This window comes from Equus asinus, chromosome X, assembly GCF_041296235.1.
Source record: "Equus asinus isolate D_3611 breed Donkey chromosome X, EquAss-T2T_v2, whole genome shotgun sequence".
Classification (NCBI taxonomy): Eukaryota; Metazoa; Chordata; class Mammalia; order Perissodactyla; family Equidae; genus Equus; species Equus asinus.
The window spans coordinates 59,156,341-59,173,579 of NC_091820.1; the positions used below are offsets into that span (position 1 = coordinate 59,156,341).

Genomic DNA, 17,239 nt, shown 5'->3' on the forward strand with positions numbered 1-17,239 from the left:
AAAAAAAAAAAAAAGATTGGCAACAGTTGTTAGCCCAGGTGCCAATCTTTAAAAAAAAAAAAATGTGACCTTCAAGTACATGTAATCCAACCTCTCGTTCCATGCAGGGAGATCCTCAAATTCCATGCCAAAGTGGTCATACAAGCCACCAGGTATCACTTCTGAGTATTTTCATCTTCAGATAGTTCTTAAATCTGCTTCTTTATTAACTAGAACTGCCTTCAAAAGCAGCAAAAAACAACTATCTCCGACTTCATAAGAGATCTGAAAACAGAACATCAAACCTTCCATTTTGGAGGAGTTGTCTCCCACAATCTAAACAGCTCTAATTCCTATGATGCTTCTCATAGGATCTAAGTTCAAATCCCTCTCTGTATCCTGAACATTCTCTTCTAGCTCTATCTCAGAGAGTTGCTCTTAAAATTGAAAAATCACCAAGTGGAACAGGATTCTTACCTCTCTGATTCTAAGCTTTTGTAGTAAGAACAAAAAGCTAGCTCTGTATTAGAGGGGTTGAAGGTCTTCAATGGGTACATATCCTGTGAACAACGAGCAGTGAGGCCCCAGAAGATTGCAGGATGGAGGAAGCACTTCTAAATGGGAAAGGGGAGGATCAAAGGGATGCTGACAGCACTAAAAATAAATGGCTTACTACGTAATTTCTCTAATATTAGCAATCACCTCTGTACTCACACTAAACAGGGATATGGAACATTATAAATAATGCAGGCTCCTAGGGCCATCTGGAAGAAATGGTAATATCATATCCAAAAACTGGATTTTGTATAACCTTCTATACTGAAGTCTAGTCCATGCAGATGACATCTTCTGTACTTTCCCCACCAGAATCTCAGTTCCTAAAACATTTGCCTATTTCTTTCAGAAACTATGAAAAAAATATTGAAGAAAATAAGTAGGATACAAACACACACACACATACACAAATACTGAAGACCTGAATAAAAGGAGAAACATACCACATTCATATGTATGAGAAGATTATAAAGATGACAGCTCTCCAAAAATTAATCTATACATTCAATGCCATTCCAATTGCAATTCCAATGGTATTTGTGGTGAGAACTTGACAAGTAGTTTCTAAAGGTCTCCTGGAAGAATAAGTACATGAAAATAAAGAAGTTTAAAAGAAAAAAAAAAGAATGACAGATTTATCTGACCAAAGTTGTTATTAAAAACTAGGCATGTAGGCAAGGACAGCACCCACATTGTCTAATTACAATGCAAAATCACATATATATATATATATATATATATATGTAGTTCAAACCAAAAACCTCAATATGAAGCATCACAATAAATAACTACTGGGTCAAAAAAACAAATGTAAATTATAATCAACCATATTTAGCAAACAACAAGACAACAACACTACTTATGAGATTCAGCCAATACAATATATAGCCTTAAGTTCTCTTATAAGACAATGATAAAGAATAACTCTCAATAAACATAACAAACATAATGAGTGTCAAACAGAGAAGAGAAGGAGACAGAAAGAATATGTGAATAAATAATGGCCCAAAACTTGCCAAATTCGATGAAAAAATATTAATCTATACATGCAAGAAGATCAATGTATGCCAAAAAGGATAAAATCAAAGACATTCAAATCTAGACTCATGATAATCAAACTGTCAAATTGACATCAGAATCTTGAATGCAGCAAGAGAAAAACAACTCATCATGTACAATGGATCATCAATAAGTCAAAGCTGACTTCTCATCATAAACCATAAAGACCAGAAAACAGTGAGATGGTATATTCAAACTACTAAAGGAAAAAGAACATCAACTGAGAATTCTGTATCCAGCAAAACTATCCTTGATAAATGGAGAAACGACATTCTCAGATAAACAAAAATTAAAAGAACTCAGTGCTAGCAGACACGCAAAAGATACAAAATGGAGCCCTTTAGGCGGAAATAAAAAGACACTAGACGATAACTTGTATACATGAAAAATAAAGAGCACCAGTAAAAGTAACTGCATAAATAAATATAAAGGACAGAGAAAATCTCTTTTTATTTGTAACACTTTTCTTCTCATTTCTTACTTTAAAACAGTAGCATAAAAGAATAACTAGAGAATTGTGTTGATGTGCTTACACTGTACACAGATGTAATTTATACAAGAAAAACAGTGGGAAGGAAACAAAGATATACTGGAGCAAATTTTGTACACAATTGATATTAAGTTCATATTAATTTGAAATCAATTATTTTAAGGTAAGGCTTTAATTGAAATACCAGAACCACCATGAAAAGAATAACTCAAAACAATATAGTAAAAGAAACAAGGAAATTAAAATGGTACTAGAAAATGTTTAACACAAAAAAAGGTAGTAATAGAGGAAGAAAGGAATAAAAAGACATAAGACACATGGAAAACAAACGGCAAAACAACAGACATCAGTCCTACCTTACCAGTAATTACATTAAACATAAATAACAAATAATCCATCAAAAGGCAGAGTTTGGCAAAACAGATTTAAAAAATACAATCTACCTATATGCTATCTACAAGACATATATTCTAGATTCAAAGACACAAAAAGTTTGTAAGTAAAGGATGGAAAAAGACATACCAAGCAAACAGTAAACAAAAGGCAACTGGGGTAGCTATACAAATAAGAAATAGAATTAAGAAAAGATTGTTACTAGAGATAAATAAGGATATTTTATTATAATCAAAGGATCAATCCATCAAGAAAATATTAAGAGCTGTAAATATATATGCACCCAACAAGTCCACCAAAAATAAGAAAAAATGGCAGAAAGAGAAAAAAATAGATAATCCAGCAATAATACAGTGATGCACCACTTAGCGATGGGGCTATGTTCTGAGAAATGCGTTGTTAGGTGATTTCATCGATGTACAAACATCAGAGTGTACTTACACAAAACCAGATGACATAGTCTCCTACAAACCTAAGCTATACAGAACTAATCTATTGGGACCACCATTGTATATGTGGTCCACCATAGACCAAAACCTCATTATGTGGTGCATGACTATAGTTGGAGACATTATGCTACACTTTCAATAACAGAACAACTAGGCACAAGATCAATAAGGAAATAGAAGAGGAACAACTCTATAAAACCACTTGACCTATTAAACATCTATAGCAACTGCAGAAAAACAACTATAGAATACATATTCTCAAATGCACATGGAACATTTTCCAGGATAGATCATATGCTAAGACACAAAACAAGTTTCAATAAAGAATTGAAATCATAAAGTATGTTCTCCTATAATGAAATGAAATTAGAAATCAGTAATGATGAAATCTGGGAAATTTGCAAATATGTGGAAATTAAACAACAAACTCCTAAATAACCAACAGGTCAAAAAAGAAATCACAAAGAGAATTAGAAAATACTTTGAATGAAAATGTAAACAGAACATATAAAATTTAGGGGATGCAACAAAAATGGTGCTTAGAAGGAGAATTGTAGCTGCAACTGTCTACATTAAAAATGAAGATCTCAAATCAATAAGCAAAATATCTACCCTAAGAAATTTGAAAAAGAGCAAACTAAACCCAAATGAATCAGGAAGAAGGAAATAATACAAGCTAGAATGGAAATGAGTGAAAGAAAGAATAGAAAAAAATAGAGAAAATCAAGGAAACGAAACTAGTTGTTTTGAAACAATCAAAAAAGAATAGACAAACCTGTAGCTAGACTGACCCAAGAAAAAAAGAGAAAACTCAAAGAAATATGACCAGGAATAAGAGAGGGGACACTATTATTAACCCTACAGGAACAAAAGGAATTACAAGGGAATACTATCAAAAAATGTATGCCACTTAGATATCTTGGATGAAATAGATACTTTACTAGAAAGACACAAACAATCAAATCTGACTCAAGAAGAAAAATCTGAATAGACATATAAAAACAAATTTAATAATTAATCTACAAAATTCCCACCAAGAAAAAGCCCATGAACAGATGATTTCAATGGTGATTCTGTGAAATGTTTAAAGAAGAATTAACACCAGTCCTTCACATAATGTTCCAAAAAATATTAGAGGAGGAAATGCTTTCCAACTCATTCTATGAGGACAGTATTAGCCTGATACCAAAACCAAAGATTGAAACAAGAAAACAACAGAGCAAGCTACATTATGAATATAGATGCAAAAATCTCCAATAAAACAATATAAACCAAATCCAGAAACAAATATAAAGAATTATACAACATAACCAAATGCGATTTATCTCAGCAAAGTTGGTTTAATATCTGAAAATCAATGAATTTAATACACCATATTTACAGAATAAAGATTAAACCTCATGATCATATCAACAAATGTAGAAAAATCATTTGACTAATTTCATGCCAACCATTCATGATAGAAAAACAAAAAGCCCTCAACAAATTAGGAACAGAGGGGAACTTTCCACACTTGAAATACAGCACCTATAAAAATTGTACAGCCAACATTGTAATTAACGGTCAAAAACTAAATGTATTTTCCTGAAGACCAGAAACAAGACAAAGAAAACTGCTCTTGCCAATACTGTAAAGGAGATTTTAGCCAGGCTACTTAGGCAGGAAAAAGAAATAAAAATCAATGAGTTTGGAAAGAAAGATATACAATGATCTGTAATAATAGGGGATATAATCTTATACATAAAAATCCTAAGTACTCCACCAAAAAAACACCCAAATATTAAAACTATTAGAACAAAAAGAAGCAATCTAATGAGTTGTGAAAGGTTGGAAGATACAAGATCAACAGAAAAATAATTTTATTTCTATACACTAGCAATGAATCAAAAATGAAATTGAGAACAATTCTATTTTCAATATCATGAGAAACAGTAAAATACTTGAAATAAATTTTTTAGAAGAAGTACAAGACTTTTTACACTGAAAATTACAAAACAATGTTGAAGGAAATTAAAGAAGACTGAATGGGAAGACAGTCCATGTTAATGGACTGGGAAAATTAATAGTTAAGTGTCAACACTCCACAAAATGATCTACAGATTAAATGTGATCCCTACCAAAATTCCCGATCTTTTTCATGGCAATTAACAAAATGATCCTAAAATTCATATGGAAATTTAAGGGTCTCAGAATAGCCAAAACAATGATGAAAAATAACCAAGTTGGAGGATTCTAGATTTCAAAATTTACTACAATACACACACACTTATTACTACAAAACTTACACACAAAATTTACTACAATACTACCACACAGTCCAAACATAAGGTATAGAGATAAATGAAATAGAATTTAAAGTCTAAAAATAAAACTCCTGCATTTAGAATCAATGAATATTCAATACGAGTGTCAAGATAATTCAATAGTAAGTAATCTTTTCAACAAATGGTGTTGGGACAACTGAAAATCTACCTGAAAAGGATAAAGTTGATCCTTTTATCTCACACCACATACAAAAAGAAATGCCAAACGGATCAGACCTCAATGTAAAAGCAACAACTTAGGTTAGATAATGGTTTCTTTATTACACCAAAATCAAAAGTGACAAAAGGAAAAAAACAGATAAACTGGATTTCAGCAATATTAAAAATGTCTGTGCTGTAAACAATGCCATCAAAAAAGTGAAAAAGCACACAGAATGGAAGAAAGTATTTGCAAATCACATATCCAATAAAGGTCTATTATCCAGTTATATAAAAAACTCTCACAACAAAATGACAAAAAGACATATAAGCCCAATTCTAATGAACAAAGGATTTGAATAGATATTTCTCCAAAGAAATACAAATGGCCAGTAAGCATATGAAAAGTTGCTTGACAGAAATACTAGTCAAAACCACAATGAGATACTTCACATCTACTAAAATGGCTAATATAAAAGACAAAAAATAACAAGTGAGAATGGGGTTAAATTGAAATCTTCATACGTTGTTGGTGAGGACATAAAATGGAGCAGCCACTTTCGTAAAGTTTGTCAATTACTCAAAACATTAAAGAGTTGTCATATTACAAAGCATTTCCAATGAGAAGCGTACACCCAAGGAAATGAAAATATGTCCACATGAAAACTTGTACACGAATGTTTATAGCACCACTCTTCATAATGGACAAAAGGTGGAAACCTAAATATCCTTCAACTGATGAATGGATAAACAAAATGAGATTAATCCATAAAGTAGAATATTATTCAGCCATAAAAGGAATGAAGTACTATATATTATAGTATGGATATACCACCCAAACATGCTAAGGGAAAGAAGCCAGACACAAAGGTCACATATTGTACTATCCCATTCATAAGAATGTCCAGAATAGACAAATTCACACTGACTGTTAGATTAGTGGTTTCCACGGTTGGCGTAAGGGGGAAATGAGGATTGATTGCTAGTGTGTGTGGGACTTCTTTCTGGGGTGATGAAAATGTTTTACAGTAAGACAGTAATTACAGTTGTACAACTCTATGAATTATACTAAAAACCACTGAACTTTAAAAGTGAACTTGATAGTATATGAATTAAATCACAATTGTTAAATAACAGTTGTTATTTTTTAAAAGAGAACTAACTTACCTTATTTAGAGTCACACTGATTAGCAGGGTTGCTAAGATAGGTGTTCTTGCTATAAAACATTTAATCTTATTATAGAATTGAGATAACACTTGTTAGCTATAAATCCATTGATAGGTTGCCCCCACATAATGGTTACCAGCATCTTGGCCATGAGTGAAGGTAAAATATTTGTACCAGCAAACTACCCATTATGTGTAGGTGTAACACATAAACATGTAAACAAAGGTAAGAGATAAAGGAATACCACAAGGAGATTAGCCCTACCACTGGCGTATGTTCATCTACTAGGAGATGGAAGTTTTCCAGTGACATCATTAAGTCCAAAGATGATCCTATAATACAGTTGGGCTAAATAAGGATCTAGCAGAGAAGCAGAAGAGGTAAGACTCTGCAATGAACAGCCATGAAAGAGCCTCAAAAACAGAAAGTAGGTACATTTGACCACAGGTAGTGAAAAATCTTAGAACCACATCTACACTACAGAGGGACTGCCTAGCCAACAACTAGACAAAATATAATTTTATTAACAGATAGGAAAATATGACAACTCATTACCAATACAAGGCAGTGAAAAGCCAAAATTTTCGTAATGGTAGAAAAAGTCTAAGATCTACAAAATACATTTGAATCACCTTGGTAACTATGGTGTAGACTAATAGTATTCAACAACAGCAAGAGAGAAGCAATGACAACTCACCATGATAAAATTATGGGATACACTTTTTTTTGGTGAGGAAGATTGGCTCTGAGCTAACACCTGTGCCAATCTTCCTCTATTTTGCACGTGGGACACCACCAGAGCATCGCCTGATGAATGGTGTGTAGGTCTGTGCCCGGGATCAAAACCCACGAACCCCAGGCCACCAAAGTGGAGCACACAAACTCAACCACTACACCACTGGGCCGGCCAACCCCTGAGATACACTTTTTGATCAAGTGATTAAGTCAACATGGGCAGTATAACAAATCATGGACCTATGGTTTCATAATATGGCAAGCAACAGTACCTTCAGAACCACTCAACCCATGGTTGGCAGATCCTAATACCTAATGTTCTGCTAACAGATGAAATTCCACGGAGTCAACTAGAGGGGCGATAGAAGGTTTAAATGGTTAATACCATTAGAATATAATCAATCTAAACAGCAACATTGAACTAAAAGTAAACAATGAACAGTTACGCACGTAAAGCAATATAATGTGCTGAGCAACCCAGGTGACAACACTCAAGTGGACCACCTAAAAAAGTTTTGCCATGAAAAGAAAAAATTAAAACCAAAAGTGAGATGCAGCTCAAAGTACTGTTAAGCAAGCAATATGGTTGCTTGAGAATATCAGCAAAATTAAAACACCACTTGTCACCGCATCGTAAGTATGGACAGTAGATAATTTAAGAAAATTAGAAAATAGGGCACAACTATAGCAATAGTATATTAACACATTCTACGCTTTATAGTACCCAGGTCAGCTTATCTTAGGGCACGCGCTTACTGGAGCAATACTACATTTAACAAAAATCAGCTGAAGTTATTGCAACAAAAGTATATAAAATAACAATACTTAGAAATTTTGGAATAGTACGTTAAGCCTTTAACAATATACTCCCTCAGACATTTTTCATATATGAAGTAACACACTCCTGTGAGATTGACTGTTTTTAGGAGAAACACGATCTTTGGTACTTGATGTAAATAAGTCACCTGTACAGTTTTAATTTGGTAGTGAAATTTTTAAATTGCTAGTGATAAACCAGAATGATGAAGCTAATAGGCAGGGATATCAAATTGTACATCGGCACTACACTACACGAAAACATCAGTTTATGAGCCAGAACCCGTAACAGGACAATATCAAGACATTAAACAAGCACCCTTGAAATTTTTCAAATGTATTTTTGGCTCACTAGCAGTCATCAGGTTACTGCAATAATATTCTATCAGAACCAAATTTGTGATGCAAGCAATGCAACATCATTCCAAAGGGGCAATGCGTTGTGGACTAATGCGGTACTACAGAATATCAGGAAGATTATTCTTTGTGTCCACAAGGCGGCAACAAACCTTAAAATACTTCCTCACAATGAAAGACAAAAAAAATCTCCAGAAATTTGGGGTCAGAAGCCTAAAATTACAGGACAGTAGCCACTATAATATACGTAATAACTAAACTGACCTCCTTTAAAAATGCCAGTCACCTCAGTGAATGTGGAGATAAAATTAACGTTAGAAGCAAATAATCAGCTTTTATCAAAACAAACATTTTTGGTTCTTTAGTAAGATCAGATTGTAACCTTGCTGTTTCCTCTGACCAAATTTCTGGTAAGAGTGGTAACAGAGAGAAAAGGCATCATATTTAGAGTAAACTGAGTAATGCAAGGTGTCCACTGTTTGCTTTTTGTCCACTAAACTGCAATCTGGAGGAACTTTTCTTGGAGTTTTTAAGAGTGAAAACCCCACTCTTAACGCTACTGAGGACCTACAGTAACTGGCAAGACTAGTTTACATATCACATAACCAAAGTGAGGTATAAACAAGGAAAGCATACTACCAACCACCTATACCTAAACCTACAACAGCTGAGAATCACAATGCCTTGAAGAACCTTATATTATTGTTGTCTTCCTACCACTGGAGCATCAAATTGGGAGTAATAATCCCTAAAGGGAAATATGCAACCCACACCACTAACTGAAAATTAAGTACTAGTGAATTTCCACAATCACTGCTTATTGTCCACAGGAATGCACAAAACTTAGAGGTACACTGTGAATGGATAAGACACTACACATACCAGTAAATAGCCTTATTAATACCTTTAACAACTGAAAAACACAAACTATTGGGCTTGAAAATCCTACCAGAGTACCATTAAAATTATTTAAATGTCTAGTAACAAAAGACGATCAAAAGTCCTACAATATATTAGTGACTCAGAATGGAGGGATCAGACGGTAATGCTACTGGAAAATTGGGGAGCAATTTCTATGTACTTATTTTGAAAGTGTGCTGCCATGTGGACAAATGAGGTACTACATAAAAGCTACTGTGATGGTTATCTTGTGTTCACAACTCAGTGTCAAATTCCTACCAATCTCAGTATTTCTGTTTATGTACCAGAAGAGTTAAAATGCACTGCAGGAGCCGGCCCAGTGGTGCAGTGGTTAAGTCCGTGCACTCTGCTTCAGGGGCCAGGGGTTCACAGGTTCGGATCCTGGGTGCAGACCTACACACTGCTCATCAAGCCATGCTGTGGCGGCATCCCACATACAAAATAGAGGAAGACTGGCACAGATGTTAGCTTAGGGACAATCTTCCTCAAGAAAAAAAAATAAATAAACAGGAAGATTGGCAACAGTTAGCTCAGAGCCAATCTTCCTCACCAAGAAAAAAGAAAATTGCACTACAGATGGCACTAATTTCCTAATTCATGTGAACTGCAAATCAATAAATTCCCAAAGGGCGATGATGCATGTACCGATTTGGTAACATACGATTTTGGATCAGCTCCAATTTGTCTGCAGTTCAGTAACAAATCTGAGAAGGCTCAATACATTCCAACCTATGAAAACTCCAGACTATTATACATATAGCTAATAAGCAGTGGCACTAAAGATGAAACACTGGTCATAAGACAATATTGGAGCCAGGAGAATCAGGCATACATTTATGACTAAATTTACCTATATACTTTGGCCCGTCAAAGGTCCTTCAAAACCAAACTTAGATTGCAAACTCTGCACTTGGTGAACAGCGATGCCATGTGGACAAACTTAGAACAAAATTACCAAATAATTACCTGAAACAGTGCCAAATCTAAAATTTAGAAATATGCCAGGATAAACACTACCAATACAGGGGAGGGAAGTGTTGTAAAACTACTTGCAAATGGCAGTGGTGATAAATACGTTCATGAAACATTCAGGATAAAAGCATATATATCCCTAAATTTAATGTAAAATTGTTACTCCATCAAATGCCTTTACTACTAAATTGCTGGTTTCCAATGCTTCAAGTAGTGCATTATTAGGACTTTTCTACTAATTCATCTAATAAAGGATGACGCCATGGGAACAAATGAAATACTACACAAGATCCGTGGTAATGGATCTTTTTCTCCAACACAGCACCAAAGTTGGTTAAGACACGTGAAAGATATGATGGGCAGTGGGATCCTACTGAACGTTGCCAAAAGTGCACATGCAAATGACTCCCCCAAAAAACTCCAGTCCCTAAGGATTTGCAAATAAATTACACCGAATTTTATTTTTAAAACCTTAAAAAAAGAATCAAGAATCAAGGGATCATAATGAAAATGCAATTGGAAAATATCAAGAAGTTGGCATGTAACGTCACCTCTAAAGGGGCAACGCAGAGTAGACAATTGGAAAATTCCATAAATCCGTAGTTATTTGTAAGCCACTAGGCAGCATCAATAAAAGGTAGGTGACCAAAATTCTAAGCATGACATTAGTAACAAGACAATGTGAAGACATAAATACGGACTAGTACAGCTATCGAGGTTTGCAGTATGTGTTCTATTGCCAGATCAAATTTCCCACAGAAAATTGGTATTTGATAGCAAATGGCTACTTTATCACACTACAGATTTGTCAGTGGCTCAGGATTTCAAAAATGGGTGCCAAATCTGTAATTTTATTGGGTAGCTGATTGTACTGCCTATTTGTACAGAATGGAAATAACTAGGAAATAGCTGGATTTCTACGTGAAATTAAACATTGCATCTAAAAACAGTGCAACTAGTGTTATCACTGCGTATGTGTATATGTGAGCATGAATAGATAGTTCCTTCAAAGGCCCTTAAGATGTATTTTTTTTGTTGTTAGTAAAACTTTAATAGGTCCAAACTTTGGAACAGAGAGCTCTGCACCAGAGATTTCCAAAAGACAAAGCCATGCAATTACATACGAAAGATTTCCTTGCTTCTCATTTGTCCATAGAGAAACCAAAACTGGAAATTCATTACAACCATACGCATGGAAAAATCATCCATTTGCTGAGTTTAGCTGCCATTTGAGTGTCAAATCTTATCTGAAGAACGAACTAAGCTAGAAAAACAGAGTAGAGCCATGTCTAAGATGTTTATCCTCCCCATTTCAGGACAGCAGGTCTCCAGCAGTGCCTGTCAGCAACACAACAACAAAGCAGTGTCTACAGGAGCATACTTAAGAGGGGCAGATGGACAATCAGAAGGCATCAACACACTTTAAAGAAACCAAATACTCCAAAGGCATTTATTGAAAAACTGCTAAGAAGGCTTAGCTGCACTAATGTATGGTATTGTCTGTAACATTAACTCTATGAAAATTTAAGCAATATGTCCTAGGCAGCAGAATGCTTGAAAGGAATAGTAACAGCTACTAATAGTAATAGACATGAACCAGGAAAATACAACCCAGCCCATCAAGGGATAGTTGAGAACCACAGCATTTAGAAGAACCCGAGCTGGGTAAGACAAACAAGTGCTAGCGCTATACTAACACAGGTTCTTGTCCACTTGCAGGGAAACTATCCTTAAAACCAACGGGTGGAGATTATATTGTAAATATATGGTTCCCAAAGAGCAGGGGCACCACACGTGACAAAACTATATCAGAACATTTTCAAATAGCAAATACATTGACGACAGGCACTAATACTAATTAGGCATTAAAGAATTTCACTACCTAAAAGATTGTGGCGTATTTGTTGATAGTGATGGCAAGCTCCCATCTGAATTTTGCCTCCTAGTTCACTTTAGGGTACACTTTATCAATGTTGTCATTAGGCAATCGACTTCTTAGTATTGGGCTGCTTGATGGAAGGTACTCCACAATGTGCTGAGAGGTCCTCGAAAGGGCCTTTGTATGGATGGTGTCTAGGACAGACCATAGAGAGACATATGTGTCTCTAGTTCACGAGCTCTAGTGCAAGGTGGGGGGAGGGGGGGGGAGCAAGGAAAGTGAACTAACCTTAACTTCCAAGGATGAGAAATCTTCTGTGCCAAGAAATCTTCTGTACTGTAGCATGAGGCTCCTTCGAATCACTGTAACAGCCACGCAGGAAGTGTATTCATGAAATTCATGAATCCCACCCATACTCCAAGGACACGGTAAAAAGTATTTATTCCTCCCCTCTTGTGGAAAGTTTGCCAGTTTGTAGTTCCCCACATAAAACCAGATGCTTTTCACTTAAAAATGTCATTTTTTTGTGCTGGAGTCTGAAACTGACAATTCAGAAGATGGTTTTATTCCCACCTCTGCCAGTATGTCACTTTTACAGCTTAAAATAAACCAAATCTTTCCTTTCTTGGCCACTTTTAACATGTGATTGATGGTGAGATGTGAACCAGAAAGGGCAAAGGAAGTCTTCAGGGCCCTTTTAAAAACTAAGCACCTCATCCAAAGGACAGATAACTCAATATAGGGTACTGAATACAAGGTACAGTGGCCTTTCTGGCTGGCAGTGATCAAAGATTACCTTTATCAATGTTTGTGGGTATCACACAGCTCTTTGGGCTAAGTGTACCACAAACAAAAGGCATCAGGCTCATTCCTCCTCCCGATGAAAGCAAGGGGTAGTCTTTCTTTTCTTCATGGCAAACCTGTCCTGGGTTACCCTTGAGGTCAATGTCTACAATCATCCTTCTGGCTACAAACCATCTCACTACACCCTTTACCAGAAGCTCTAGTCCTAACATAAGGCATGGGATTTCTTCAGTCTTTTATTTTGGAGTCTCATCCAAGACCTCCTAACTCTAGAGCACATGCCGCACTGCTGCACTTAGTTAAAAGGCAACAGGGCAGTGAGTCCCCAAGATGAACACCAAGAGTTCAGCACAGCAGAATCTGTCTGGACAGCTTTCTGGTCCTGATAAGCAGAAGCCAGTGAAAAGTACAGCTCAGCCAGAGACATCCCATCCCAAAGGACAGCTGGTATTTCACCAACACATATGATAGGAGACCCTTCAGGGGACCCAGGATCTTGCCTATATGGCATACTATTCCGTGGGGAACAAATGTTCGGTGTTGGTTCCTATCGTCTTACAGAGGCATTCTCATCTTCAAAGAAATCTGGCTTCCTGTATTAGGTGAACATAGTTCCAATATTAACTAAAATTTCTCAATAAATTAACTTCTCTTAACCTTATCCTCAAGTGTAAAACATGGAAACTAAGAAGCACTTAAAGTCAAGTTACTGAAGCAGATGGACTACAATCTAATGTTTGTAGTTATATTTATTACTTAAATGTCCTGTACTTACCAGACAGTAAGATTCTTTGAGGCATGTGAAATCCACAAAAAATCTTTTAAGACCTTAACACACCCAAATCCCCACTGCAGTCCCTCCCCCGTCAACCCTCCAATTGAACACAGCGGTAGGTACTCAGGAAACACTGGTAAGACACAGGCTGGTCCATCAATCCCATAAGGTATGAGAAGCCAGGGAAAGGGTGGAGAGGTCACTTAGATATAATAATGGAGGCATCTCAAGTTAGGACTTCTATATAAATATGATGGTCCATGAACTCAATTTTCAACATACTGAGTAGTCTGGGAGTGAAACAGAGAAATGGCAAAGGACTATTTTTCAAAGTCATTGCTAATAACTACAGTGCCTGCTGACAGGGCTGGGTAATAGAGCTGCAGCCAGCCCCGAATTTGGGGGTACTTGTTAGATGACAAAAATCTGTGTCCCCTGATTCCTACAGGATAAGCACCCTTCCCTCCACGAGGCCCCAAACACCTTCTCTGTTGCTCTCCATCAGTCTGACACCACATCCCCATACCACAAGAAACCACCCTTCCCCACTGCTTTGGTGGCCTAAATGACAGCCAGGAGTGGTCCCTCTCCCAGTGCTTGAACTCATCCAGAGCACACACAATCGCCGACCCTCAAAATACACAGAACCAGAGGCAGCATTAAGGGGACACAGGTGGGGCTGCGCCTTGCCCAGGAGATGGGGTGATGTGAAGAAGGCTGCTGAGACAACATTTCTTCTTGGACTGAGGCTTGATTTCTTCGAAATACTATGCAGTCTTTTCTTCCTTGAAACAGATTCCAAATGGATCCTCCATCCCTTTCCCTCTTGTCCCAAGCCCTCAGGCCCACATTCCCTACTCAGTAACTCTCAAACAGAATTCCTAGTAGCATCAACCTGTATGACAGGAAATGTTGAGCAGCTATCCAAAATCCCACACCTACCCCCTATTTCCCTCTTGTTTTTTTAATACATGAGAAGCCAAGACTCTAAAACCCCTAAATTATCAAAAGCAAAAGTACTGGAAGGGCTCATGTGGTTTGCTTGGGATTTCAATCTAGCCCGAGGAAAGCTGGACAAGTTGCCCCAAATCCAACTGCAGATCTCAGTGTTCACACGTAAAAACTGATGGGGCCTAAGGCAATTATCTATCCAATTCTAATACTCTATAGAATATGGACTTGTATTCCTTCTCTCAAACCACACACTCCTTACCTTCAGGCTAGGGAGGGGTACTGTCTAACCCAGAACAGCTCTGGTGGTAGCAGTGGCCTCAAAGGACTTGGATCAATTTCAACCATCTTCTGAGATGCACCAGTTCTTCTGAAGCTGCAGCAGGATATCGAATATGGGAAAGTCTAATTATGCCAAATGAGCCCTTGTCCTACCACCCTGCTCCTTGGAGCTGTAAGGCACCTCCCAGATTCCGCCAAAAGCTAACTTACAACCGGTTTGGTGTGAGGGGACATTGGGCATCCAGTGGCTGGGTAAATGTAAGTGATTATAGTTCCTGGTACTTGGTATTCCTCAGGGCCAGGGTGAGACAAGGTGACTTTCTGGACAAATTAACCTAATTCATAGGCACTGTGAAATGACAGATTACTGGAGATGTGGTGCGAGGCTAAAGACAAATGGAGGAAACCTACAAAGGGCTCCCTAAATCACTCTACTCATCTTCTCAGTAGGTCAGCTCAAAAATTCCTGCTGTTGTAAACAATTCACTTACTTAACAGCCAAGCTGCTATTAAACTACAGCTGAGTCACTTGGGGGTAAAGTCCCACAGGCAGAAGCAGGGAGGCAAGGCACAGAACACAAGCCAGCGTCTAAAAACAGAAGCCTTCAACAAGTAAGCCCACCACACTCAACCACCAGTTAAGAGATAAAAGAAGTCTTCAAATGAGACAGGTGAAAGGATGGACATAGACACCAAGGGACATATAAGTCATTCTTAAAAGACTCCATAAAACTCCTCAGTTGTCTAATTCCAGACATGGACCCCAAAAAGCCAGCACAAGAAGCACCTTGTACCATCTACAAACTATAGCTCAGTCACTGACACTCCCAAGATCCCAGGAAACCATGGTCCCCACTCCCAACACACTTATATTCATTCCAAAGATAAATGACCCCACACACTCACTCCCATCAATTTGCTGAGAATTTTATGAGGATTTATTGTATAAGTCTACCAGCTTTTCTAGGCAGGTGGTTAAACTCTAAATATGAAGGATTCGAGAAGGAGGAGGTGAGAAGGAAGATTATTTAAAAACAATAAAAACAAAAAGAGTATTAGACTCAAAGTAGATAGATGAAAGGGGGCAAGATGGGATAATAACTGCATGTGTCAGGCAAAGGAGAATAAAACAGGAATATATAAGGGGCCTTACATGTAAGGAAGGGGCTAAGAGTGTGGACCCTGCAGTACGATCACCTGGGTACAAATCCCTGCTCTGCAAATGACTTGCTGTGTGACTTTTGACAAGTCACGGAGACTGTCTAAGCTGCTTCAATCTTCCCATCTGTAAAATGTGGACAGTAATACTCACAGCACCTAAAGGAAAGGGTTACTGTCAGCACTAACTGCTTTAACACATGAACAGGGTGTGACACACAGTAACTCTCCAATAAATGTCAGCTGCTTCTGAATCTGAGGTCCAGCAATCTGGGCCTATTGGTCACTGTGCTTTGTTGTTTCAGCCCTGATAGAGGGATGCTATTCTCATAGGGCCACGTTGCCAGGTAAGAAACTGGATTCAGTATTGTGCCAGGTATAAGGACTTATGCACACTACAACTGAAGTGACTCGTGCATACATGAATTAAGTGCATTTAACTTAAACCTGAAAAAACTTAAGGAGCTAGAAATTCAGAAACTTCAAGACTAAGTCAAGGCAGAGAGCCAATAAACAGCAAAAAAAGCTTCCCAATTCCAAAGGAGTCCCTAGAAAAGGAGCAAAGCCTGATTTTCAAAAAGGCTGCAGTCAACACTGGAGATGCAGGTGTGACACCCAAAGCCCACTCCCTCCGACCCTGTCAAAGCAGGTCTCTGTCAGGGCAGCGAGCGCTAACAGCCCCAACCACTGCTGCAGGAGTAGCTCTGAAGAACAGATGCTGCTCAGTTCTCCCTCTGTGCACAGCCATTTTCTTTCCTATTAAAAAAATACATATATTTAGAAAAAAACTGTCCTGTTAGGGGAGGCTAACTGCACTTCAGTTGAATCGAATGCTTAACTGCTGAGGAACCACACATATGCCCCAGAGAAATATATAAGTGATTACGGGTCATCTGCTGCCAGGCAAGTATTGGAAAATTTTCATATGTGTGAAGGTCAGCCATGCTTTTCTTCCTTTGACATGTATGAGTTAAGTGAATCCTAAACAATGCAAAGCTTTCCTTGGAATGTAAAATGCCATGAATTGAGCCTTC

At 37.3% G+C, this 17,239-nt stretch overlaps 1 long non-coding RNA gene across 44 annotated transcripts in view; it reads right to left on the reverse strand.

Moving 5' to 3' along the window:
• LOC106846994 (uncharacterized) overlaps positions 1-17,239 on the reverse strand; it is a 78,857-nt gene that overhangs the window by 12,294 nt on the left and 49,324 nt on the right. For 21 of the 44 annotated variants that reach the window (XR_011499863.1, XR_011499825.1, XR_011499826.1 and 18 more), the window contains 4 exons: positions 15,028-15,141; positions 12,524-12,597; positions 12,239-12,429; positions 978-1,109 (listed from right to left, as the gene is read on the reverse strand). The exons of 2 other annotated variants lie outside the window; for them this stretch is intronic. This is a non-coding gene — a long non-coding RNA (uncharacterized lncRNA). Of the gene's footprint in view, positions 1-91; positions 265-977; positions 1,110-7,562; positions 7,641-11,480; positions 11,621-12,238; positions 12,430-12,523; positions 12,598-15,027; positions 15,142-17,239 lie in introns of all 44 variants that reach the window. 21 more of the 44 variants (XR_011499842.1, XR_011499840.1, XR_011499834.1 and 18 more) reach the window with 7 other exon arrangements.